Source organism: Bombina bombina, chromosome 7 (assembly GCF_027579735.1).
Source record: "Bombina bombina isolate aBomBom1 chromosome 7, aBomBom1.pri, whole genome shotgun sequence".
NCBI lineage: Eukaryota > Metazoa > Chordata > Amphibia > Anura > Bombinatoridae > Bombina > Bombina bombina.
The window spans coordinates 374,836,630-374,858,946 of record NC_069505.1 but is presented as its reverse complement, the minus strand read 5'-3'; the positions used below and the strand labels follow the sequence as shown (position 1 = coordinate 374,858,946).

At 38.5% G+C, this 22,317-nt stretch overlaps 20 non-coding genes across 20 annotated transcripts; 9 read left to right on the top strand and 11 right to left on the bottom strand.

Moving 5' to 3' along the window:
- Window positions 1-549: 549 nt before the first annotated feature.
- Window positions 550-620, bottom strand: TRNAG-GCC (transfer RNA glycine (anticodon GCC)). The gene has a single exon. It is a non-coding gene; the product is annotated as a tRNA-Gly (tRNA).
- A 6,059-nt stretch (window positions 621-6,679) lies between these two features.
- On the bottom strand, window positions 6,680-6,750 carry TRNAG-GCC (transfer RNA glycine (anticodon GCC)). Its single transcript has one exon. It is a non-coding gene; the product is annotated as a tRNA-Gly (tRNA).
- A 110-nt stretch (window positions 6,751-6,860) lies between these two features.
- On the top strand, window positions 6,861-6,933 carry TRNAK-CUU (transfer RNA lysine (anticodon CUU)). The gene has a single exon. It is a non-coding gene; the product is annotated as a tRNA-Lys (tRNA).
- Window positions 6,934-7,170: 237 nt separating this feature from the next.
- Window positions 7,171-7,243, top strand: TRNAK-CUU (transfer RNA lysine (anticodon CUU)). Its single transcript has one exon. It is a non-coding gene; the product is annotated as a tRNA-Lys (tRNA).
- Window positions 7,244-7,980: 737 nt separating this feature from the next.
- Window positions 7,981-8,051, bottom strand: TRNAG-GCC (transfer RNA glycine (anticodon GCC)). The gene has a single exon. It is a non-coding gene; the product is annotated as a tRNA-Gly (tRNA).
- A 172-nt stretch (window positions 8,052-8,223) lies between these two features.
- TRNAG-GCC (transfer RNA glycine (anticodon GCC)) lies at window positions 8,224-8,294 on the bottom strand. Its single transcript has one exon. It is a non-coding gene; the product is annotated as a tRNA-Gly (tRNA).
- A 110-nt stretch (window positions 8,295-8,404) lies between these two features.
- TRNAK-CUU (transfer RNA lysine (anticodon CUU)) lies at window positions 8,405-8,477 on the top strand. Its single transcript has one exon. It is a non-coding gene; the product is annotated as a tRNA-Lys (tRNA).
- A 237-nt stretch (window positions 8,478-8,714) lies between these two features.
- Window positions 8,715-8,787, top strand: TRNAK-CUU (transfer RNA lysine (anticodon CUU)). Its single transcript has one exon. It is a non-coding gene; the product is annotated as a tRNA-Lys (tRNA).
- Window positions 8,788-9,498: 711 nt separating this feature from the next.
- Window positions 9,499-9,569, bottom strand: TRNAG-GCC (transfer RNA glycine (anticodon GCC)). The gene has a single exon. It is a non-coding gene; the product is annotated as a tRNA-Gly (tRNA).
- Window positions 9,570-9,741: 172 nt separating this feature from the next.
- TRNAG-GCC (transfer RNA glycine (anticodon GCC)) lies at window positions 9,742-9,812 on the bottom strand. Its single transcript has one exon. It is a non-coding gene; the product is annotated as a tRNA-Gly (tRNA).
- A 110-nt stretch (window positions 9,813-9,922) lies between these two features.
- On the top strand, window positions 9,923-9,996 carry TRNAK-CUU (transfer RNA lysine (anticodon CUU)). The gene has a single exon. It is a non-coding gene; the product is annotated as a tRNA-Lys (tRNA).
- Window positions 9,997-10,233: 237 nt separating this feature from the next.
- On the top strand, window positions 10,234-10,306 carry TRNAK-CUU (transfer RNA lysine (anticodon CUU)). The gene has a single exon. It is a non-coding gene; the product is annotated as a tRNA-Lys (tRNA).
- A 717-nt stretch (window positions 10,307-11,023) lies between these two features.
- Window positions 11,024-11,094, bottom strand: TRNAG-GCC (transfer RNA glycine (anticodon GCC)). Its single transcript has one exon. It is a non-coding gene; the product is annotated as a tRNA-Gly (tRNA).
- A 172-nt stretch (window positions 11,095-11,266) lies between these two features.
- TRNAG-GCC (transfer RNA glycine (anticodon GCC)) lies at window positions 11,267-11,337 on the bottom strand. Its single transcript has one exon. It is a non-coding gene; the product is annotated as a tRNA-Gly (tRNA).
- Window positions 11,338-11,742: 405 nt separating this feature from the next.
- TRNAK-CUU (transfer RNA lysine (anticodon CUU)) lies at window positions 11,743-11,815 on the top strand. The gene has a single exon. It is a non-coding gene; the product is annotated as a tRNA-Lys (tRNA).
- A 707-nt stretch (window positions 11,816-12,522) lies between these two features.
- TRNAG-GCC (transfer RNA glycine (anticodon GCC)) lies at window positions 12,523-12,593 on the bottom strand. The gene has a single exon. It is a non-coding gene; the product is annotated as a tRNA-Gly (tRNA).
- Window positions 12,594-12,765: 172 nt separating this feature from the next.
- TRNAG-GCC (transfer RNA glycine (anticodon GCC)) lies at window positions 12,766-12,836 on the bottom strand. Its single transcript has one exon. It is a non-coding gene; the product is annotated as a tRNA-Gly (tRNA).
- A 110-nt stretch (window positions 12,837-12,946) lies between these two features.
- Window positions 12,947-13,019, top strand: TRNAK-CUU (transfer RNA lysine (anticodon CUU)). Its single transcript has one exon. It is a non-coding gene; the product is annotated as a tRNA-Lys (tRNA).
- Window positions 13,020-13,256: 237 nt separating this feature from the next.
- TRNAK-CUU (transfer RNA lysine (anticodon CUU)) lies at window positions 13,257-13,329 on the top strand. The gene has a single exon. It is a non-coding gene; the product is annotated as a tRNA-Lys (tRNA).
- A 4,622-nt stretch (window positions 13,330-17,951) lies between these two features.
- Window positions 17,952-18,022, bottom strand: TRNAG-GCC (transfer RNA glycine (anticodon GCC)). Its single transcript has one exon. It is a non-coding gene; the product is annotated as a tRNA-Gly (tRNA).
- Between the last annotated feature and the right edge of the window lie 4,295 nt (window positions 18,023-22,317).

Here is a 22,317-nt window from a genome sequence, read left to right as displayed (position 1 = left end):
CTCCTGAATCTTTTATCATGAAGTTACTAGATTATTTATTAAATTGACAATGATATCTAATTCAGACATATGATAGAAGCCCTAAAAAATAGGAAAACAAAAGTATGATTTTTCATTTTTTCATTTCTAAACTGTTCTCTCTCTCTCTCTCTCTCTCTCTCTCTCTCTCTCTCTCTCTCTCTCTCTCTCTCTCTCTCTCTCCATATTGAAATACATAAAATGATTGGGAATCAATTGATGTTGGTGCAACAAATGAACTCTTTGATATTTGTATCCACATAGAAAAGATATTGAGTGTGACATTTTTGGCTGAATAGTTTTCTAGTGTTAAACCAATTGTTGCTAGTACAATTTCAGTTTTGTACCTGGCTGTTTTTTTAATTTGAGCTTTGTTTAACTGTAATGTTTTCAAAACTTTTGGCTATCATTTGTCCTATGGTTTTGTTTGATATGTGCAAATTTGTAGTTGTAAAGAAGGTTGTATTTCTTTCAAAGTAAGGTGGGAATAAGCACTTCGTAATGTGCAGAGAATTTTTAAAACATTGCATATGCATTGGCCGGGAATCGAAACCGGGCCTCCCGCGTGGCAGGCGAGAATTCTACCACTGAACCACCAATGCCTTATTTCTACTTTGCCGCTCTTTGCTGCTCCCTGCAAAAGGATGTTAGACTTGTTTATAGTTTTAAATTAACAAAACTGGACTATACAGGCTAAACAAACCTGTTAGTCTTAAAGAAATGCTTTTATTGCACTGTGAACAATGTATTGTAGTGATAAATTCTGTAAATTACTGGAACTTATAATTGAAAAAGAATTTGTGTCGTCAAATTAAAATATAACCTTTATTAGTTTTATTTATAAAAAAGACAGCATAAATTGTGTGTGTATGCTACCCTGGAGAGAGTTAAAAGCACACTCTCTGTTGATTGTATGATACTTAGCTTATATGATATCACTGATATAGAGTACTTGGTAACCCAGTTGTAAGAACAAGTTTAATATTCTAGGTATATCTGTATATTAATCTATCTAAGGACTATGTGGCCTAATATCTTGCCTGTCCTTCAGATTTTCCCGTAGTGGGTATTGATATATGGTATACCTTTTATGCTTGAACTTAATGGTCTTGGTAGATAAATAGGCTTATAAGGCACTATGGACATCAATGTCCAGTTATATAGCCCGTATAGAGTGAGCTAATACCAATATATACACTTGCAATAAGATATCTGTGGAGACTAGAAGGTCTGGGGGATTACCTATATGGCAGTCTCTCTATTGTATTACCAACACTTGCTTATTAAGTTAACTCTGCAACTCTAACTGATATTGGTGATTGTGCACATGCTATTGCATCAAGGGATAGGCTCGGATTGCAGCTAGTGTTAATATTAAAGCAGTCTGTGTCCTATTATATTGTCCAAATAAGTGGCATTATAGCATCTTAATAGATTGTGGGAATTTTCAACCAATCTGGAGCTATTTTAAAGTGATTTTGCAGACTCAAACTTTATTTTTGTGCTTAAATCGCTTGCAGACTTATTTTTTCTGTCACACTGCTTTTGTTCAAGTAGTGTTGCAGGGTTTCTAGGTTACAACTTGTAATAGTTTGGCATTGTGTATCGAGTGTTAAATTATCTTGGTAATGCCGCCTGTAGGTTATCCTGCTTATAACATAATCAAAGATATAGTTGAGAAAGTGTTATCTCAAAACCATATCCTCAAGATTTATATTTACTACACGTTGCCGTATCGGATTATGTAGGTGCAGCGGTTAACCATTTTTCAAAAACTATGGTAAGTAGTAATAGCTGCTACCTTTGCTTGTGAGAAACAGACTTGTTTTTTCTGTCACTCCGTTTTGACTAAAGTTATATTACAGTGTTGCTAAGTTTCTGCTTGTAAAAGTATTACACTATGTGTCTAATTTTTTACTTATCTTAATAATAACATCTATAAGTTGTATTCTTTCTAAGGTAGTCTACGATATTGTATAGACACAATTGTCTCAGACCTTAAACCCCCAGATATTATATTACCCACTCGTAATCGTATTATGATATGCAAGTGCAGCGGTTACCCATTTTTATATATACTGGGATAAATAGTAATGGCTACTGCCTAAGCCTGTGAAAAGCCACAGGTTACCAAGTACAAACTAAGAAGAGTTATTTGAGCTAAGATATTTTTACTAATTATTACAACAAGAGAGGCTGTTTAAAAAAATATAGCGAGGACCCCTGACGCAGCGTTTCTCTAACGCATCCTCAGAGGGGTTACCCGGGCCGGCACACTTCCGGAAATATGTAGTCTTCTAATGTCCCACCTCTAAAGTCTGATTGGTCAGGGACTACTGTTACTATTGGTAGAGCTTGTGTCAGTCTTAGAGTTAGTTCTGTCACGGAGGTTGCTATGGAGACGATGTGTACCCGCCATGGTTACTGGATAACAAAACAATGTTATATATTATTTGGAAAATAAATGCTTCAGTGTAACACTGCCTTGTTCAATTCTTCCTGATTTTCATTCATCTTTATTAAGGTATATATTAGTATATTTTTCTTATAGGGAAAAACCGGAACTATTTGTTTGGATGTAACACCATTCATGTATGTATTAATAGATACTTATCAAGATTTGTAATGTTCTTTTTGCTAAGTACTGAAGTGATATACAAGTGAAAAGTGAAACTAAAAATAAATCTTAAAAACAAAAAACACGTGTTTAAGCTGTGAGTAGTGCTTGTTATAAGTGTAAAATAGAATGTAATAAAAATAAGTTAACAACAAATTAAAGATAAAATTAAAATTAAAACATCTAAGGACTTTAAGTTAATTTAGTGAAAAAATCTATGATCCAACTCAAGCGGGGATTCATTTTATGTTGAGATAATGAATAATTGGCTAAAAATAAAGCCAAATGAAGTGAAGTGTGGTGATAACACAGTGTATTAAGTGTGATATTCGGAGTTGTTAAATTGAACTTAGAAGAAAATAGTTTCTAAGAAGTCCCATTAATATGCTGCACAGTGAAGGAATGTGTTACTACCAATATTATTGAGTGAAACCATTGAAATAATTGGGTGTAAATAAGAGTTAAATTCTTGATTTTAATTTATTGTATCTCATTAATTGTAAAGGATCATACATATTCCAGGTATGATATGTTGAAAATGTTATCTTCTCGGATCATATAGTGGAGTTTAATCCCTATATTAATTTTTATTTTTTGTTTTTTGTTATTCCAGATAGACATGATAGTTGTTGTTGTCGTTAAGTCCATGAGGTTTGACACTATTCAATAGGTGTATCCATCTACACTCCATTTTAAGTAGTATTTGCTCTAGGTTACCTCCTCTAATACCTAGAGTTGCTTTTTGTAATACTGAAAATTTAAGCAAGGAGTCATTGCTATCATGTTTGTAATAAAAGTGCCTAGCTACACTTGTTATTTGTTTGTTTTTCTCCATGTCCTTATAAGCATTTTTAATATTTCTGCTATGTTCCATTATCCTTGTCCTCACTTGTCGTGTCGTCATTCCGACATAGAACAGCTTACATGGACACTGAAGGACATATATAACACCTGTTGTGGTGCAGGAGAAGTGGTCAGCTAGTATGTGTTTATTATCATATTTGTCTACAATGTCCTTGATTTTCAGTACCTTGGGACATGTACTGCATGTCCCACATGGGAACATGCCTTTTGATTGACTTGCTCTTTTAGGCATATGGATATAATGACTTTTAACCAGTGTGTCTTTTAGGTTTTTGGGTCTTTTATATCCAATTGAAACTTTATCCCCGATCTGAGTTGCTAGTAGGGGATCATTCTTTAGGATATGCCAGTGATCATTAATTATCGTTGTTATCTGTTTTATTTGGGGGTTGTAAGTCGTAATCAGTCTTGGTTTATTGTCCTGTTTTTTCTGACGTGGTCGTAAAAGCCTTTGTCTGTCTTGCTGTAATGCCTCAGTTTTAGCTTTTTTTATGGACCTTTTACTGTAGCCTCTTTCTTGTAGCCTGTTAGATAATTTAGAGGCTTCTTGCCTGAATGTACTCAAATCAGAACAATTCCTCCTCAGCCTTGTGAATTCCCCTTTAGGGATGGCCTTAACAGTACAGGGGGCATGGGCACTGGTATGGTACAATAAGGTATTGGTTGCTGTTTGTTTTCTGTATATGTTTGTGCTCACCCTTCCTTCTTGGTCTACTTGTATTTGTAGATCTAAGAAATTAACTGATTGCTGACTGTACTCGTATGTGAGTTTGATGTTCAATATATTATTGTTCAAGACTTCCATGAACTCACATAATATTGGTTCGGGGCCTTCCCAGATGAACAGTATATCATCTATATACCGAATCCAACAAGGAATGTACTGCATAAATCTATCATTGTCTTCAGTGAATACTGTTAGGTTCTCCCACCAACCTAAGAACAAATTTGCATACGTTGGTGCGCAGGCCGTACCCATTGCGGTACCCTGTGTTTGTAAATAAAAACGATCTTTAAATGTAAAATAGTTATGATGAAGTACAAAGTGTAATAGATCTTTGATGAACTGATTATGATCTTGATTATCATCCACATTTGTACTCAAATAGTAAGAAATCGCCTGTTCACCCAAATGATGTTTTATGTTGGTATACAATGACTCCACATCTGCCGTTATGATGAACGAGTTAGGGGATAGTGTCATGTTATCCAGTTTTTGCAGCACCTCCATAGTGTCCTTCACATAAGATGGTAGCGTGTATAGATATTCTCTGAGTCGTTGGTCTATGTATTGACTCGGTTTTTCAGTTAGACTGCCGTTGCCTGACACTATGGGCCTGCCTGGAGGTTTCTGGATGTCCTTATGTATCTTGGGAATCATATAGAAAGTAGCTGTGGTAGGATGTTGCTGTGATAAGAATTGTTTTTCCGTACTGTTGATAATTTTATCCTTATATGCCTTATCTATGATTTTACTGTACTTTTCACTGTACATAGCTGTGGGATTGCCGAATAATTTCTTATAGCAATGTTTATTGTCAAGTTGTTTAGTGGCTTCCTCAAGGTACATATTCTTGTCCCATAGGACTATATTGCCCCCCTTATCAGATGGCTTAATGATGGTGTCATGCCATGTGTGGATTTCTTTTAATGCTTTTTGTTCATGTTTGGTAAGATTAGAACTTATTTTGAAGTCAGGTAGTTTTTCTATTTTTTCACATACAATTTCATTGAACACTTGGATCTGAGGTGATAAATGGCTGGGAGGAATGTATTTAGATTTATTTCTGATTTTTTGTCTCCAGTCAGTTTCTGGGGATATGTTATCTGAGTTATCATTGAGTAAGTCTTGTAGATCTTGTAAGGCTAGTTGGTCTGTCATAGTCCAATCATCTCCGAGTTCTTTCTTGGCATATAATTTTTTCAAAAGTAGCTTTCTAGTATACAGATTTATGTCTTTGACAACTTCAAATTTATTTAGTTTGTTTGTTGGACAAAAACTAAGACCTTTGGACAGAACAGAGATGTGGGTTTGGTTTAGCACATGGCTTGTTAGATTTACAATTTTTAGGTTCCCATCCTGATCTTGGAGAATGGGCTTGGCTGTCTCCTTCTTGTCTCTCTTTGAGGAGTGGTTGCTGGCTTGCGCTTGTTGGGCCTCGATTCTTGCACCTGATTGCTGCCCGGTATAGTGCGCTGTCTGCCCGTTGTTATGCCTAAAAAAGAGGACGCGCTAGTAGATGTAGAGGGAGCTGATGGGTCATTAGGTGTTAAGGCCTGTGTTTGTAACCTGGTATATACTCTGGGTTGGATACTCATTTCACTGTTGATGCTTTCTATAGAAGTATCTGAGTCTGAGATATCAGTTTCACTGTCATGCTGCTGTGTTGAATTTTGATACTGATTATTATTTCGTGAGCGGGTGTTATACCTTTTCTGCCACTTATACACCCTTTTATTTAAATAGTCAGTCTGGTCTCTTTGATATTTCTGTTTTTTTGTTTGAATGAGTTCATTTTCAAGTTTATCCAATTCTGATTGATATTGAGTGTATAAATTGGTGAATTTTTCTAAGTTTTCAAAATTCTTTAGATTGTCATTATAAGTTTTTATTTCTGTTTCTAAAGAAGCTATTTCATCTTCATCTGCTTCTATTAGTATCTGCATTAATGTGAATGAGCAGGTTGTCAGAGCCTTTTCCCATCTTTCTATGTGTTCTTGTTTTTTAAGATCAAACCCAGGGAACATTTTGATACGTAATCCTCTAGGGATCATTTTGTCTTGTAAATACTTTTGAAAAAAGTGTAAGTTCCACCATCTCTTTGTATGTTTGTATAATGTCTTATGTGACTGGCAAAGTAGATCATTGATCTGATCCTCCCCTACATTTTGAGGCGGTTCATTTGATGTATTAAAAATTGAATTAAGATCTTGCAATCTTTTTTGTTGTCTTAGTAGTAAATCATTTTGTAGACTCATTGTGATAGTTCTCAGTAAAAGGTTCTTTAGGCTGCTAATTTAAGTGTAAAAAATAAAGGTTCAAAATCTTTTCCTTAAAAATTGTTTATAGTTTTGTTCGATATGTGCAAATTCGGAGTTGTAAAGAAGGTTGTATTCATTTAAAAAAAAGGTGGGAATAAGCACTTCGTAATGTGCAGAGAATTTTTAAAACACAGTACATGCATTGGCCGGGAATCGAACCCGGGCCTCCCGCGTGGCAGGCGAGAATTCTACCACTGAACCACCAATGCCATGCGTCAATATTGCCGCTCTTTGTTGCTTCCGTCTAAAAGTATGTTATACTTGTAGAAAATTATTACTAATTGACCTGGAAACCGGTAGCAAAGTTCCCAAAGTAGTTGCCCGGCTAGCTCAGTCGGTAGAGCATGAGACTCTTAATCTCAGGGTCGTGGGTTCGAGCCCCACGTTGGGCGATCCTTTTCAATCATGAAAGGTCAGATACATTTCTATGTTCTAGACAGAACATTTCAAAAATCATAGCGCATGCGTTGACCAGGAATTGAATCGGGGCCTCCTAGGAGGGAAGCGAGAAGTCTACCACCAATGACATGCGTGAGTTTAGATGCTGCTTCAGTCTAAAAGTATATCAAAATAGTAGAAGGTTATTACTACATTAGCCAGAAAACGCCAGAAAGCAGTACTAGACAGTTGCCCGGCTAGCTCAGTCGGTAGAGCATGAGACTCTTAATCTCAGGGTCGTGGGTTCGAGCCCCACGTTGGGCGTTCCTTTTCAATCATGGGTTGCCATTTTCCTATTCCTCTCTTCTGCATTTCTCCAATGTACTAAGCCTACATCAGGCTTGGAAAAAACAATCTTGATCAGAATTACGAGATAATGCACCTTTAATTTCCTGAATATAATTTAGAAAGAGTTTTCCTAAACCTCCTGAATCTTTTATCATGAATTTACTAGATTATTTATTAAATTGACAATGATATCTAATTCAGACATATGATAGAAGCCCTAAAAAATAGGAAAACAAAAGTATGATTCTTCATTTTTTCATTTCTAAACTGTTCTCTCTCTCTCTCTCTCTCTCTCTCTCTCTCTCTCTCTCTCTCTCTCTCTCTCTCTCTCTCTCTCTCTCTCTCTCTCTCTCTCTCTCTCTCTCCATATTGAAATACATAAAATGATTGGGAATCAATTGATGTTGGTGCAACAAATGAACTCTTTGATATTTGTATCCACATAGAAAAGATATTGAGTGTGACATTTTTGGCTGAATAGTTTTCTAGTGTTAAACCAATTGTTGCTAGTACAATTTCAGTTTTGTACCTGGCTGTTTTTTTAATTTGAGCTTTGTTTAACTGTAATGTTTTCAAAACTTTTGGCTATCATTTGTCCTATGGTTTTGTTTGATATGTGCAAATTTGTAGTTGTAAAGAAGGTTGTATTTCTTTCAAAGTAAGGTGGGAATAAGCACTTCGTAATGTGCAGAGAATTTTTAAAACATTGCATATGCATTGGCCGGGAATCGAACCCGGGCCTCCCGCGTGGCAGGCGAGAATTCTACCACTGAACCACCAATGCCTTATTTCTACTTTGCCGCTCTTTGCTGCTCCCTGCTAAAAGTATGTTAGACTTGTTTATAGTTTTGTTCGATATGTGCAAATTCGGAGTTGTAAAGAAGGTTGTATTCATTTAAAAAAAAGGTTGGAATAAGCACTTCGTAATGTGCAGAGAATTTTTAAAACACAGTACATGCATTGGCCGGGAATCGAACCCGGGCCTCCCGCGTGGCAGGCGAGAATTCTACCACTGAACCACCAATGCCATGCGTCAATATTGCCGCTCTTTGTTGCTTCCGTCTAAAAGTATGTTATACTTGTAGAAAATTATTACTAATTGACCTGGAAACCGGTAGCAAAGTTCCCAAAGTAGTTGCCCGGCTAGCTCAGTCGGTAGAGCATGAGACTCTTAATCTCAGGCTCGTGGGTTCGAGCCCCACGTTGGGCGATCCTTTTCAATCATGAAAGGTCAGATACATTTCTATGTTCTAGACAGAACATTTCAAAAATCATAGCGCATGCGTTGACCAGGAATTGAATCGGGGCCTCCTAGGAGGGAAGCGAGAAGTCTACCACCAATGACATGCGTGAGTTTAGATGCTGCTTCAGTCTAAAAGTATATCAAAATAGTAGAAGGTTATTACTACATTAGCCAGAAAACGCCAGAAAGCAGTACTAGACAGTTGCCCGGCTAGCTCAGTCGGTAGAGCATGAGACTCTTAATCTCAGGGTCGTGGGTTCGAGCCCCACGTTGGGCGTTCCTTTTCAATCATGGATTGCCATTTTCCTATTCCTCTCTTCTGCATTTCTCCAATGTACTAAGCCTACATCAGGCTTGGAAAAAACAATCTTGATCAGAATTACGAGATAATGCACCTTTAATTTCCTGAATATAATTTAGAAAGAGTTTTCCTAAACCTCCTGAATCTTTTATCATGAATTTACTAGATTATTTATTAAATTGACAATGATATCTAATTCAGACATATGATAGAAGCCCTAAAAAATAGGAAAACAAAAGTATGATTCTTCATTTTTTCATTTCTAAACTGTTCTCTCTCTCTCTCTCTCTCTCTCTCTCTCTCTCTCTCTCTCTCTCTCTCTCTCTCTCTCTCTCTCTCCATATTGAAATACATAAAATGATTGGGAATCAATTGATGTTGGTGCAACAAATGAACTCTTTGATATTTGTATCCACATAGAAAAGATATTGAGTGTGACATTTTTGGCTGAATAGTTTTCTAGTGTTAAACCAATTGTTGCTAGTACAATTTCAGTTTTGTACCTGGCTGTTTTTTTAATTTGAGCTTTGTTTAACTGTAATGTTTTCAAAACTTTTGGCTATCATTTGTCCTATGGTTTTGTTTGATATGTGCAAATTTGTAGTTGTAAAGAAGGTTGTATTTCTTTCAAAGTAAGGTGGGAATAAGCACTTCGTAATGTGCAGAGAATTTTTAAAACATTGCATATGCATTGGCCGGGAATCGAACCCGGGCCTCCCGCGTGGCAGGCGAGAATTCTACCACTGAACCACCAATGCCTTATTTCTACTTTGCCGCTCTTTGCTGCTCCCTGCTAAAAGTATGTTAGACTTGTTTATAGTTTTGTTCGATATGTGCAAATTCGGAGTTGTAAAGAAGGTTGTATTCATTTAAAAAAAAGGTTGGAATAAGCACTTCGTAATGTGCAGAGAATTTTTAAAACACAGTACATGCATTGGCCGGGAATCGAACCCGGGCCTCCCGCGTGGCAGGCGAGAATTCTACCACTGAACCACCAATGCCATGCGTCAATATTGCCGCTCTTTGTTGCTTCCGTTTAAAAGTATGTTATACTTGTAGAAAATTATTACTAATTGACCTGGAAACCGGTAGCAAAGTTCCCAAAGTAGTTGCCCGGCTAGCTCAGTCGGTAGAGCATGAGACTCTTAATCTCATGGGTCGTGGGTTCGAGCCCCATGTTGGGCGATCCTTTTCAATCATGAAAGGTCAGATACATTTCTATGTTCTAGACAGAACATTTCAAAAATCATAGCGCATGCGTTGACCAGGAATTGAATCGGGGCCTCCTAGGAGGGAAGCGAGAAGTCTACCACCAATGACATGCGTGAGTTTAGATGCTGCTTCAGTCTAAAAGTATATCAAAATAGTAGAAGGTTATTACTACATTAGCCAGAAAACGCCAGAAAGCAGTACTAGACAGTTGCCCGGCTAGCTCAGTCGGTAGAGCATGAGACTCTTAATCTCAGGGTCGTGGGTTCGAGCCCCACGTTGGGCGTTCCTTTTCAATCATGGATTGCCATTTTCCTATTCCTCTCTTCTGCATTTCTCCAATGTACTAAGCCTACATCAGGCTTGGAAAAAACAATCTTGATCAGAATTACGAGATAATGCACCTTTAATTTCCTGAATATAATTTAGAAAGAGTTTTCCTAAACCTCCTGAATCTTTTATCATGAATTTACTAGATTATTTATTAAATTGACAATGATATCTAATTCAGACATATGATAGAAGCCCTAAAAAATAGGAAAACAAAAGTATGATTCTTCATTTTTTCATTTCTAAACTGTTCTCTCTCTCTCTCTCTCTCTCTCTCTCTCTCTCTCTCTCTCTCTCTCTCTCTCTCTCTCTCTCTCTCTCTCTCCATATTGAAATACATAAAATGATTGGGAATCAATTGATGTTGGTGCAACAAATGAACTCTTTGATATTTGTATCCACATAGAAAAGATATTGAGTGTGACATTTTTGGCTGAATAGTTTTCTAGTGTTAAACCAATTGTTGCTAGTACAATTTCAGTTTTGTACCTGGCTGTTTTTTTAATTTGAGCTTTGTTTAACTGTAATGTTTTCAAAACTTTTGGCTATCATTTGTCCTATGGTTTTGTTTGATATGTGCAAATTTGTAGTTGTAAAGAAGGTTGTATTTCTTTCAAAGTAAGGTGGGAATAAGCACTTCGTAATGTGCAGAGAATTTTTAAAACATTGCATATGCATTGGCCGGGAATCGAACCCGGGCCTCCCGCGTGGCAGGCGAGAATTCTACCACTGAACCACCAATGCCTTATTTCTACTTTGCCGCTCTTTGCTGCTCCCTGCTAAAAGTATGTTAGACTTGTTTATAGTTTTGTTCGATATGTGCAAATTCGGAGTTGTAAAGAAGGTTGTATTCATTTAAAAAAAAGGTGGGAATAAGCACTTCGTAATGTGCAGAGAATTTTTAAAACACAGTACATGCATTGGCCGGGAATCGAACCCGGGCCTCCCGCGTGGCAGGCGAGAATTCTACCACTGAACCACCAATGCCATGCGTCAATTTTGCCGCTCTTTGTTGCTTCCGTCTAAAAGTATGTTATACTTGTAGAAAATTATTACTAATTGACCTGGAAACCGGTAGCAAAGTTCCCAAAGTAGTTGCCCGGCTAGCTCAGTCGGTAGAGCATGGGCTCGTGGGTTTGAGCCCCACGTTGGGCGATCCTTTTCAATCATGAAAGGTCAGATACATTTCTATGTTCTAGACAGAACATTTCAAAAATCATAGCGCATGCGTTGACCAGGAATTGAATCGGGGCCTCCTAGGAGGGAAGCGAGAAGTCTACCACCAATGACATGCGTGAGTTTAGATGCTGCTTCAGTCTAAAAGTATATCAAAATAGTAGAAGGTTATTACTACATTAGCCAGAAAACGCCAGAAAGCAGTACTAGACAGTTGCCCGGCTAGCTCAGTCGGTAGAGCATGAGACTCTTAATCTCAGGGTCGTGGGTTCGAGCCCCACGTTGGGCGTTCCTTTTCAATCATGGGTTGCCATTTTCCTATTCCTCTCTTCTGCATTTCTCCAATGTACTAAGCCTACATCAGGCTTGGAAAAAACAATCTTGATCAGAATTACGAGATAATGCACCTTTAATTTCCTGAATATAATTTAGAAAGAGTTTTCCTAAACCTCCTGAATCTTTTATCATGAATTTACTAGATTATTTATTAAATTGACAATGATATCTAATTCAGACATATGATAGAAGCCCTAAAAAATAGGAAAACAAAAGTATGATTCTTCATTTTTTCATTTCTAAACTGTTCTCTCTCTCTCTCTCTCTCTCTCTCTCTCTCTCTCTCTCTCTCTCTCTCTCTCTCTCTCTCTCCATATTGAAATACATAAAATGATTGGGAATCAATTGATGTTGGTGCAACAAATGAACTCTTTGATATTTGTATCCACATAGAAAAGATATTGAGTGTGACATTTTTGGCTGAATAGTTTTCTAGTGTTAAACCAATTGTTGCTAGTACAATTTCAGTTTTGTACCTGGCTGTTTTTTTAATTTGAGCTTTGTTTAACTGTAATGTTTTCAAAACTTTTGGCTATCATTTGTCCTATGGTTTTGTTTGATATGTGCAAATTTGTAGTTGTAAAGAAGGTTGTATTTCTTTCAAAGTAAGGTGGGAATAAGCACTTCGTAATGTGCAGAGAATTTTTAAAACATTGCATATGCATTGGCCGGGAATCGAACCCGGGCCTCCCGCGTGGCAGGCGAGAATTCTACCACTGAACCACCAATGCCTTATTTCTACTTTGCCGCTCTTTGCTGCTCCCTGCTAAAAGTATGTTAGACTTGTTTATAGTTTTGTTCGATATGTGCAAATTCGGAGTTGTAAAGAAGGTTGTATTCATTTAAAAAAAAGGTTGGAATAAGCACTTCGTAATGTGCAGAGAATTTTTAAAACACAGTACATGCATTGGCCGGGAATCGAACCCGGGCCTCCCGCGTGGCAGGCGAGAATTCTACCACTGAACCACCAATGCCATGCGTCAATATTGCCGCTCTTTGTTGCTTCCGTTTAAAAGTATGTTATACTTGTAGAAAATTATTACTAATTGACCTGGAAACCGGTAGCAAAGTTCCCAAAGTAGTTGCCCGGCTAGCTCAGTCGGTAGAGCATGAGACTCTTAATCTCAGGGTCGTGGGTTCGAGCCCCACGTTGGGCGATCCTTTTCAATCATGAAAGGTCAGATACATTTCTATGTTCTAGACAGAACATTTCAAAAATCATAGCGCATGCGTTGACCAGGAATTGAATCGGGGCCTCCTAGGAGGGAAGCGAGAAGTCTACCACCAATGACATGCGTGAGTTTAGATGCTGCTTCAGTCTAAAAGTATATCAAAATAGTAGAAGGTTATTACTACATTAGCCAGAAAACGCCAGAAAGCAGTACTAGACAGTTGCCCGGCTAGCTCAGTCGGTAGAGCATGAGACTCTTAATCTCAGGGTCGTGGGTTCGAGCCCCACGTTGGGCGTTCCTTTTCAATCATGGGTTGCCATTTTCCTATTCCTCTCTTCTGCATTTCTCCAATGTACTAAGCCTACATCAGGCTTGGAAAAAACAATCTTGATCAGAATTACGAGATAATGCACCTTTAATTTCCTGAATATAATTTAGAAAGAGTTTTCCTAAACCTCCTGAATCTTTTATCATGAATTTACTAGATTATTTATTAAATTGACAATGATATCTAATTCAGACATATGATAGAAGCCCTAAAAAATAGGAAAACAAAAGTATGATTCTTCATTTTTTCATTTCTAAACTGTTCTCTCTCTCTCTCTCTCTCTCTCTCTCTCTCTCTCTCTCTCCATATTGAAATACATAAAATGATTGGGAATCAATTGATGTTGGTGCAACAAATGAACTCTTTGATATTTGTATCCACATAGAAAAGATATTGAGTGTGACATTTTTGGCTGAATAGTTTTCTAGTGTTAAACCAATTGTTGCTAGTACAATTTCAGTTTTGTACCTGGCTGTTTTTTTAATTTGAGCTTTGTTTAACTGTAATGTTTTCAAAACTTTTGGCTATCATTTGTCCTATGGTTTTGTTTGATATGTGCAAATTTGTAGTTGTAAAGAAGGTTGTATTTCTTTCAAAGTAAGGTGGGAATAAGCACTTAAGCTATTTGACTCGTGTAGATGTAGTCTATTCTTGTGTACTGTTTATGGGCTGAGGAATAGAAAGTTGTGTCTGATGTTTGTCCATGTAATGTGAACCAGGAGTCTATCAATGAGTGCGGGACTAAGTGTTCTTGTATGGCATTAACTATTCTGTTATGTCTAAGTTGTTTGGGTGATAGTTTCGTGCCTCTATCAATATGTTTGTTCATTGTTATATTGAAGTCTCCCGCTAGTATTATTTTGTGTTGGGACCAGTCTGTAAGTAAGTCGGAGATGTTTTGAAAGAAGGAATGTTGGTTCTCATTTGGTGCGTATACATTACATAGGACCACATTTGAATCTTGAAGACGTCCCTTGACCAATATATATCTGCCCTCTTTATCTGCTATAGTGGATTCATGGTCAAATGACAGGCTAGAATGTATCAGGATCGAAACCCCTCTTTTTTTAGAGTCTGTGGTAGCGTGGTAATGTTGGGTGAAATGTTTGGCCCAATATTTTGGGATAATGGCCTGTGTAAAGTAAGTTTCCTGGAGAAATATAATGTTTGCTCCTAAGTGTTGGTATTGAGACATAGCAGTGCGTCTTTTAAAATTAGAGTTTAGCCCTCTAACATTGTGGGATATGAGACGGATTTGGGGGGTCATTGAAATGTAGTGGTGGGGATGTATAACATTACCCAACTAGCTATAGTCAGCTGTGAATTCTCCAGCGTTGTAGGGATTTCATTGCTAGGAGGGAGAGTGTGGTTATCTTTTTGTAGAGGGGGGAGAAGAGAAGCCCCAGAGCCCTTGAGAAATAGAAAAAAGACAGTTAAAGCAGAAGAATAGTACATGAAATAACAAAAACAGTAAAGTAAACAATAAAATAAATATAACCAAAATGTATGCCCGTTTTGTGGGGCCTCTAACAGCACATAATCTAACATTCCTATATGGGAGATGATAAGGCTGCCTGTACATTAAAACATCTTTTTTTGATAAGTCAGCATTGTATAAAACTTTCAAACTTGGTTTAACATAAACATTTCAACAGTAATTCTATTGAGTCCTTGTCAGGGGAGGCCTTCTCCCGTATGTTCCCTATGGAATCCCTAACTGGGGACCCAAGGGTAAGGATATTTAGTGAGAGTTAATTTGTCAAGAGAGTAATCTCTCCAGTGTTCTAGGGTAATCCCTGTATCAGAGCTACCTAGTGCTGGGGGACTGTCTCTAGAGTAGTGAACAACCTCCTAACATGGTGGTGAATCTTTGGGGTATTATTTCTTTGTTCCTTTGCGGTTCACTTTTGTCCATTTAGTTTGCCTGGGTGGGCCCCCTTGTGTTGCTGGTTGGTCTTCTGTTGGGATGAGAGGAGCCTCCAGCCCTAGGAGTTTACATGTCGGGCTGATTTCTTCTGGCTCACGCACAGTAAGGGTTTTGTTATCCTTTAAGATGTATAAGGCGAAGGGGAAACCCCATTTATATTTGCTTTCTCAGGAGGGAAGTGAGTGGGCGTAAGGAGCTTCTTTTTTGAAGTGTTCTAAGACTAAGGTCTTGAAAAAACTGTATTACAGTTCCTTGAAATTTAAATGTTGGCTTGTTTCTGGAGGCTTGAAGTATTTTTTCCTTGTCTTGAAAAAACGACATCTTGATGATGACATCTCTGGGGGGGGCCTCTCCTTTAGGCTTTGCTCTCAACGCCCTGTGTGCCCGTTCTATATCATATTCTGATTCTTCCGGGTCTCCGGTGATATTATGAAAGAGTTGTTGCAAATATGCATGTAGATCCGAACTAGCAATGGATTCTGGGATTCCCTTCAGCCTAATATTATTTCTGCGGGATCTGTTTTCTAGGTCATCGACCTTATCTTGCAGATCTGCAATAGATTGTTGTTGTATTTGGATGGTATGGGTGGATGCCGCTAGTTCACTTGTAATCGTGTCATTGTGTTCCTCTAAAGCATCAATTCTGCCTCCCAGATCAGCTAAATCCGAGCGTATATCTGTCAGGCTAGAGGTAACTGCAGTATGCATAGAGTCAATTTTATCCCACAGCTTTTCGAAATTGCAAGTGAAGTCCTGTTTGGAGATTAGGTTTTTTAAGTCATCTTTTGTCACTGGGTTCTTGTCCCCTTCTGTGGTGGGGGGTACAGATTCAGTTTCTGAGTCTCCTGTGTCCTCCATTGCTAGTGAGTCTGAGGTCTTAGGTTGTTTGGAGGGTTTAAAAAAGGAGCTCACTGTTGCAGGTTTGAGTAGCTTTTCTCCCCTAGATGGTTTTCTAGCTGACATAATAGCTTGAATGAAAGGCCCAGGGGTAGCTCAGTTCCAGCTTCAGATTCACCAAAGCAGAATCTGTGATATGTTTGTTTAGCTTAGTTGTTACAATCTGGGGATTGCAAGAATCAGCTACTAAAATTGGGGGGATAAGGAGGTTCAGCAAAGCACAATATCATTAACACATCGTGAGAATAAACTGTAGTTCCAGCCCCTGCTGTTTTTCTTCAAGCAAATCTTTTTTGTCTCTCCTTCTCTGTGTGTGGGACTGCAGTTAGAAAGGTGCAGGCAACTAATTTGTGTAGTTGAAATTTGGTAGCTTAGATCATCTTTAACAAGCTTAATCTAATATCATATGCCCAGCTGCTTCTGTACTTTACTGTGGTTGTAACCTCCCCAGGCCTCTATGTGTTCTGACTGTTTAAACTTCCCAGCATTTTTCCACAGGATATGGCATTTAATCTGCTGTCCTTTCCTTCATGTACCTTGCTCTCTGTGTTTGTCTCTCTAATGGGTATGTCCCCAATCCATTACATATATTAGTTAGAGCCCTTCACACCGTCCGGTATTGACAGTGATAGTCTTAGTATTATGGCGGCGTTGTTATGCGTTATCTCAATAGTTCTTACTTGAGCTTTTAAAGCATATTTTGCCGCCTTGTTGTAAAACTTTTATGCTCCCTCGGCAGCTCTACTTACTGCTGTGTATCGCGGCTCCCACCCGCGCTGTTTCTAAGTGTCTTTCCGCTTTCGTGGCCTACCTGGGAGTTCCGTTGGGGCTCGAGAGGAGCAGCGTTGGGGATCTTTCGGCGCTCAGAGCACACCTCGTACACAGCGCACCATGGATGTCAGCGCTCCTGATTGTGGGTCACCGGACAGGATCGCGGGGTGTATATTACCTCCGAAGAGAGTTAAGGTATTCTGCTGATATGTGCGCCGCTTCCTTTGTATGTCCTTTTGGCGCCAATATCCTGGATAGCCTGGTAAAGTTTGTAAGGTTACCTTATAGCATATGAGTGTCACATATTTCTTGAGTATAAGTTAGGACCCATCTGTAGGTAATAAATTGCAGTCTTTTCTTATTGTAGCTCACTACAATACTGGCTTTTTATCGATGGCAGCACAGAGCTTAGAGATTAGGCAGCCATCTCCAAGCTCAGTCAGGCTCCGCCTCTTTCCTGAATATAATTTAGAAAGAGTTTTCCTAAACCTCCTGAATCTTTTATCATGAATTTATTAGATTATTTATTAAATTGACAATGATATCTAATTCAGACATATGATAGAAGCCCTAAAAAATAGAAAAACAAAAGTATGATTCTTCATTTTTTCATTTCTAAACTGTTCTCTCTCTCTCTCTCTCTCTCCATATTGAAATACATAAAATTATTGGGAATCAATTGATGTTGGTGCAACAAATGAACTCTTTGATATTTGTATCCACATAAAAAAGATATTGAGTGTGACATTTTTGGCTGAATAGTTTTCTAGTGTTAAACCAATTGTTGCTAGTACAATTTCAGTTTTGTACCTGGCTGTTTTTTTAATTTGAGCTTTGTTTAACTGTAATGTTTTCAAAACTTTTGGCTATCATTTGTCCTATGGTTTTATTTGATATGTGCAAATTTGTAGTTGTAAAGAAGGTTGTATTTCTTTCAAAGTAAGGTGGGAATAAGCACTTAGTAATGTGCAGAGAATTTTTAAAACATTGCATATGCATTGGCCGGGAATCGAACCCAGGCCTCCCGCATGGCAGGCAAGAACTCTACCACTGAACCACCAATGCCTTATTTCTATTTCGCCGCTCTTTGCTGCTCCCTGCTAAAAACATAATTTATGCTTACCTGATAAATGTATTTCTCTTGTGGTGTATCCAGTACACGGATCATCCATTACTTGTGGGATATTTTCATTCCCAACAGGAAGTTGCAAGAGGACACCCACAGCAGAGCTATCTATATAGTTCCTCCCCTAACTGCCATATCCAGTCATTCGACCAAAAACAAGCAGAGAAAGGAGAAACCATAGGGTGCAGTGGTGACAGTAGTTTAAAGTTAAAAAATACCTGCCTTAAAATGACAGGGCGGGCCGTGGACTGGATACACCACAAGAGAAATAAATTTATCAGGTAAGCATAAATTATGTTTTCTCTTGTAAGGTGTATCCAGTCCACGGATCATCCATTACTTGTGGGATACCAATACCAAAGCTAAAGTACACGGATGAAGGGAGGGACAAGGCAGGTACTTAAACGGAAGGTACCACTGCCTGTAAAACCTTTCTCCCAAAAATAGCCTCCGAAGAAGCAAAAGTATCAAACTTGTAGAATTTTGAAAAAGTATGAAGCGAAGACCAAGTCGCCGCCTTGCAAATCTGTTCAACAGAAGCCTCATTTTTAAAGGCCCATGTGGAAGCCACAGCTCTAGTGGAATGAGCTGTAATCCTTTCTGGAGGCTGCTGGCCAGCAGTCTCATAGGCTAAGCGGATTATGCTTCTTAGCCAAAAAGAAAGAGAGGTTGCCGAAGCCTTTTGACCTCTCCTCTGTCCAGAGTAGACAACAAACAAAGCAGATGTTTGACGAAAATCTTTAGTAGCTTGTAAGTTAAACTTTAAAGCACGAACCACGTCCAGATTGTGTAATAGACATTCCTTCTTTGAAGAAGGATTAGGACACAAAGATGGAACAACAATCTCTTGATTGATATTCTTATTAGACACCACCTTAGGTAAAAACCCAGGTTTGGTACGCAGGACTACCTTATCCGCATGGAAGATCAGATAAGGAGAATCACATTGTAAGGCAGATAACTCAGAGACTCTACGAGCCGAGGAAATAGCTACCAAAAACAGAACTTTCCAAGATAAAAGTTTGATATCTATGGAATGAAGAGGTTCAAACGGAACTCCTTGAAGAACTTTAAGAACCAGATTTAAGCTCCATGGCGGAGCAACAGGTTTAAACACAGGCTTGATTCTAACTAAAGCCTGACAAAATGCCTGAACGTCTGGAACATCTGCCAGACGCTTGTGCAAAAGAATAGACAGGGCAGAAATCTGTCCCTTTAAGGAACTAGCTGACAATCCTTTTTCCAAACCTTCTTGGAGAAAGGATAATATCCTGGGAATCCTGACCTTACTCCATGAGTAACCCTTGGATTCACACCAATAAAGATATTTACGCCATATCTTATGGTAAATTTTCCTGGTGACAGGCTTTCGTGCCTGTATTAAGGTATCAATGACTGACTCGGAGAAGCCACGCTTTGATAACATCAAGCGTTCAATCTACAGGTAGTCAGTCTCAGAGAAATTAGATTTGGATGATTGAAAGGACCTTGTAGTAGAAGGTCTTGTCTTAACGGCAGAATCCAAGGTGGAAAGGATGACATGTCCACTAGATCTGCATACCAGGTTCTGCGTTGTCAGGATAATGGCATACTTATTCTCTGCACTGTCCCTTTAAAGCATCCTGCTCCCATTAACATCAGCCTATTTAAGGCCCCTCCCAGCATTTTCACATTGCTTAGTATTGAAGTTTGTTTTAAACCTTAACCTGAGCCTGCTCTCTGTGAGATTTATCATACTACTTCTGTTTGTTGGATTCCTCTACTCCACCTAACTGGATTCCTGTTGTCATCCTCTCCTACCTGCCTGCTTCTCCCTCAGAAGATTCAGCTATTTCAAAAGCCTCACTCCTACCTTTACCTCTAACCCAGTTTCCCCTGCAGCTCACCGGCCTTGGGATTCACCTTTCACGGAGCTCCGCTTCCTCATGCTGTGACGTCATCAGCCAGCTGCTACTGAGCTTCCTTGCTCCCTCTGGCAAGTCGCCATTACAACCCAGTGTTTGCAACTATCATTATAACAGTTCTGTTAGCGGTAAGCCAGTCTCTGAATTTTTACTTTGCTGCTATACTCTAAGATTAGTATCTCAGTTGCTGCTGTTATTTCTCTGACTTTTAGTTCATTCCCTCATATCCTGCTGTTTTACCGTAACTCTGTTCACAATAGCAATTGCTTATTTTTTCTATGATCATAGTACCAATTTTTCCTTGCTTATTTAATTTTTACCTTTATTAATGTTAAAATCTCAGGTTTATCTGGGCATACCCCTGCTGCATTTACTCTCTCACAGTGACTACCCAGACACATGTGGCAGCCATAGGGAATATGCTCAATTACTGCCTGTATACTAAAACTTTGCAATAAGGAATAAGGTTTTACATAGCTGCCTAATTCCTAAATTTTGTTTTACCTTTTCACTCTGTTGCAAACAACCATACAATTTTTATTGTTTTTTCATTCGAGCAGTTGTGGTCTTAATAACTAAGCTGCACACATTTTTTCTTTCTTAGTTGTGCCTGACATAATACTAAGCCACAAAACTATGGACCCAGCTGGAATGAACGCACATGTGCAAAATATCACACAGAGAGTTGATTTATTAACTGAAGCTGTTAACACTTTGAAAACAGAAAATGATACTTTAAAAGCTTATATCAGGGATGTGGTTGATAAGAGGGTACCTATGTTAGAACCACAGGTTAGTACACCAGAAAAATTTAGTGGTGAGAGATCTGAGTATAGAGATTTCAAGAATGCTTGTTTGCTTATGTTCTCCCTTAAACCTCATACCTATCCCACTGATAGAGCAAGGGTACTCACAGTTATATCCTATTTGAGAGGTGAGCCCCGCACATGGGCCAACACTTACTTTGAGAATAACGATGATATACTTAATTCTTTGGAAAGTTTTTTTTCTGCTATGGGTCAGCTATATGAGGATCCATATAAACAGCTTACTGCTGAAACTGCAATGCGAGGCTTAAAACAAAAGAAAAGAGTAGTTGAGGATTACATTGCCGAATTTAAAAAATGGGCGAAAGACACTCAATGGAATGACCTTTCACTGAGAAATCAGTTTAGATTAGGCCTTTCACAAGGAATTAAGGATGAGTTGTCTAGATCTGAACTACCACATACTCTTGAGGCTTTAATGTCACTTAGCATAACTATAGACAGAAGATTGAGAGAGAGACAGCAGGAGAGATCATTTCATGAATATCCTGCAAAGAAACAAAATACACCCAGCCCCAGCAAATCAACTGCTGAACCTATGGATATAGGTTTTATAAAGGGACCATTAACCCCTGAGGAGAAGATCCGACGAAGGGCTAATAACCTCTGCTTATACTGTGCTTCAGACAAACACACTGTCAGGGACTGTCCTTCCCTCCTGAAACAAAACAAGGGTAAGATGTATAAAGAACCTTTTTGTTATACCACTCAAGATCATGCTCTCCCTTACCTAAATTTATCTCTTCTTTTACAGTGGGAGTCACATCGAATCAACGCTCCCGCGATTATTGACTCAGGAGCTACAGCCTCCTACATAGATACTGTATTCACTAAATTCAATAAAATTCCACTTGTGCAAAAAAGGTCTCCTGTGTTATTACGTGGAATAGATGGTAATCCAATCACATCAGGTCCAGTTAAATATCAAACAATACCCTTACTTGTTGTTACCCCAGACCACCATAGGGAGTATATGTCATTTGATGTAATATCATCCCCTATTTCACCCATAGTTCTCGGTATAAACTGGCTCCGAATTCATAATCCTGAAGTAAATTGGTCTACCTCAACAGTCACATTTAATTCTACATTCTGCTCTACTACTTGTTTCCCAGCTACTATTTTGCAAACCACTGAATCCAATGAGACAATTCAAATTCCTGAGGTTTATAAGGATTATGCAGATGTATTCAGCAAAACCCAGTGTGACAATCTTCCTCCTCACAGGAAGTATGATTGTCCTATTGAGATCATACCTGGCTCTGAGATCCCCACGGGTCATATTTACCCACTCTCAAACCCTGAGTTAACACACCTTAAATCTTACTTAGATGAAAATCTAAGGAAAGGTTTCATCCGTCCCTCCACCTCTCCAGCTAGTGCTGGGATTTTTTTTGTTAAAAATAAGGATGGCTCTTTGAGGCCAATCGTAGACTACAGACAACTAAATAAAATTACAGTAAAAAACAGATATCCTTTACCCCTCATCCCGGAGTTAATTGA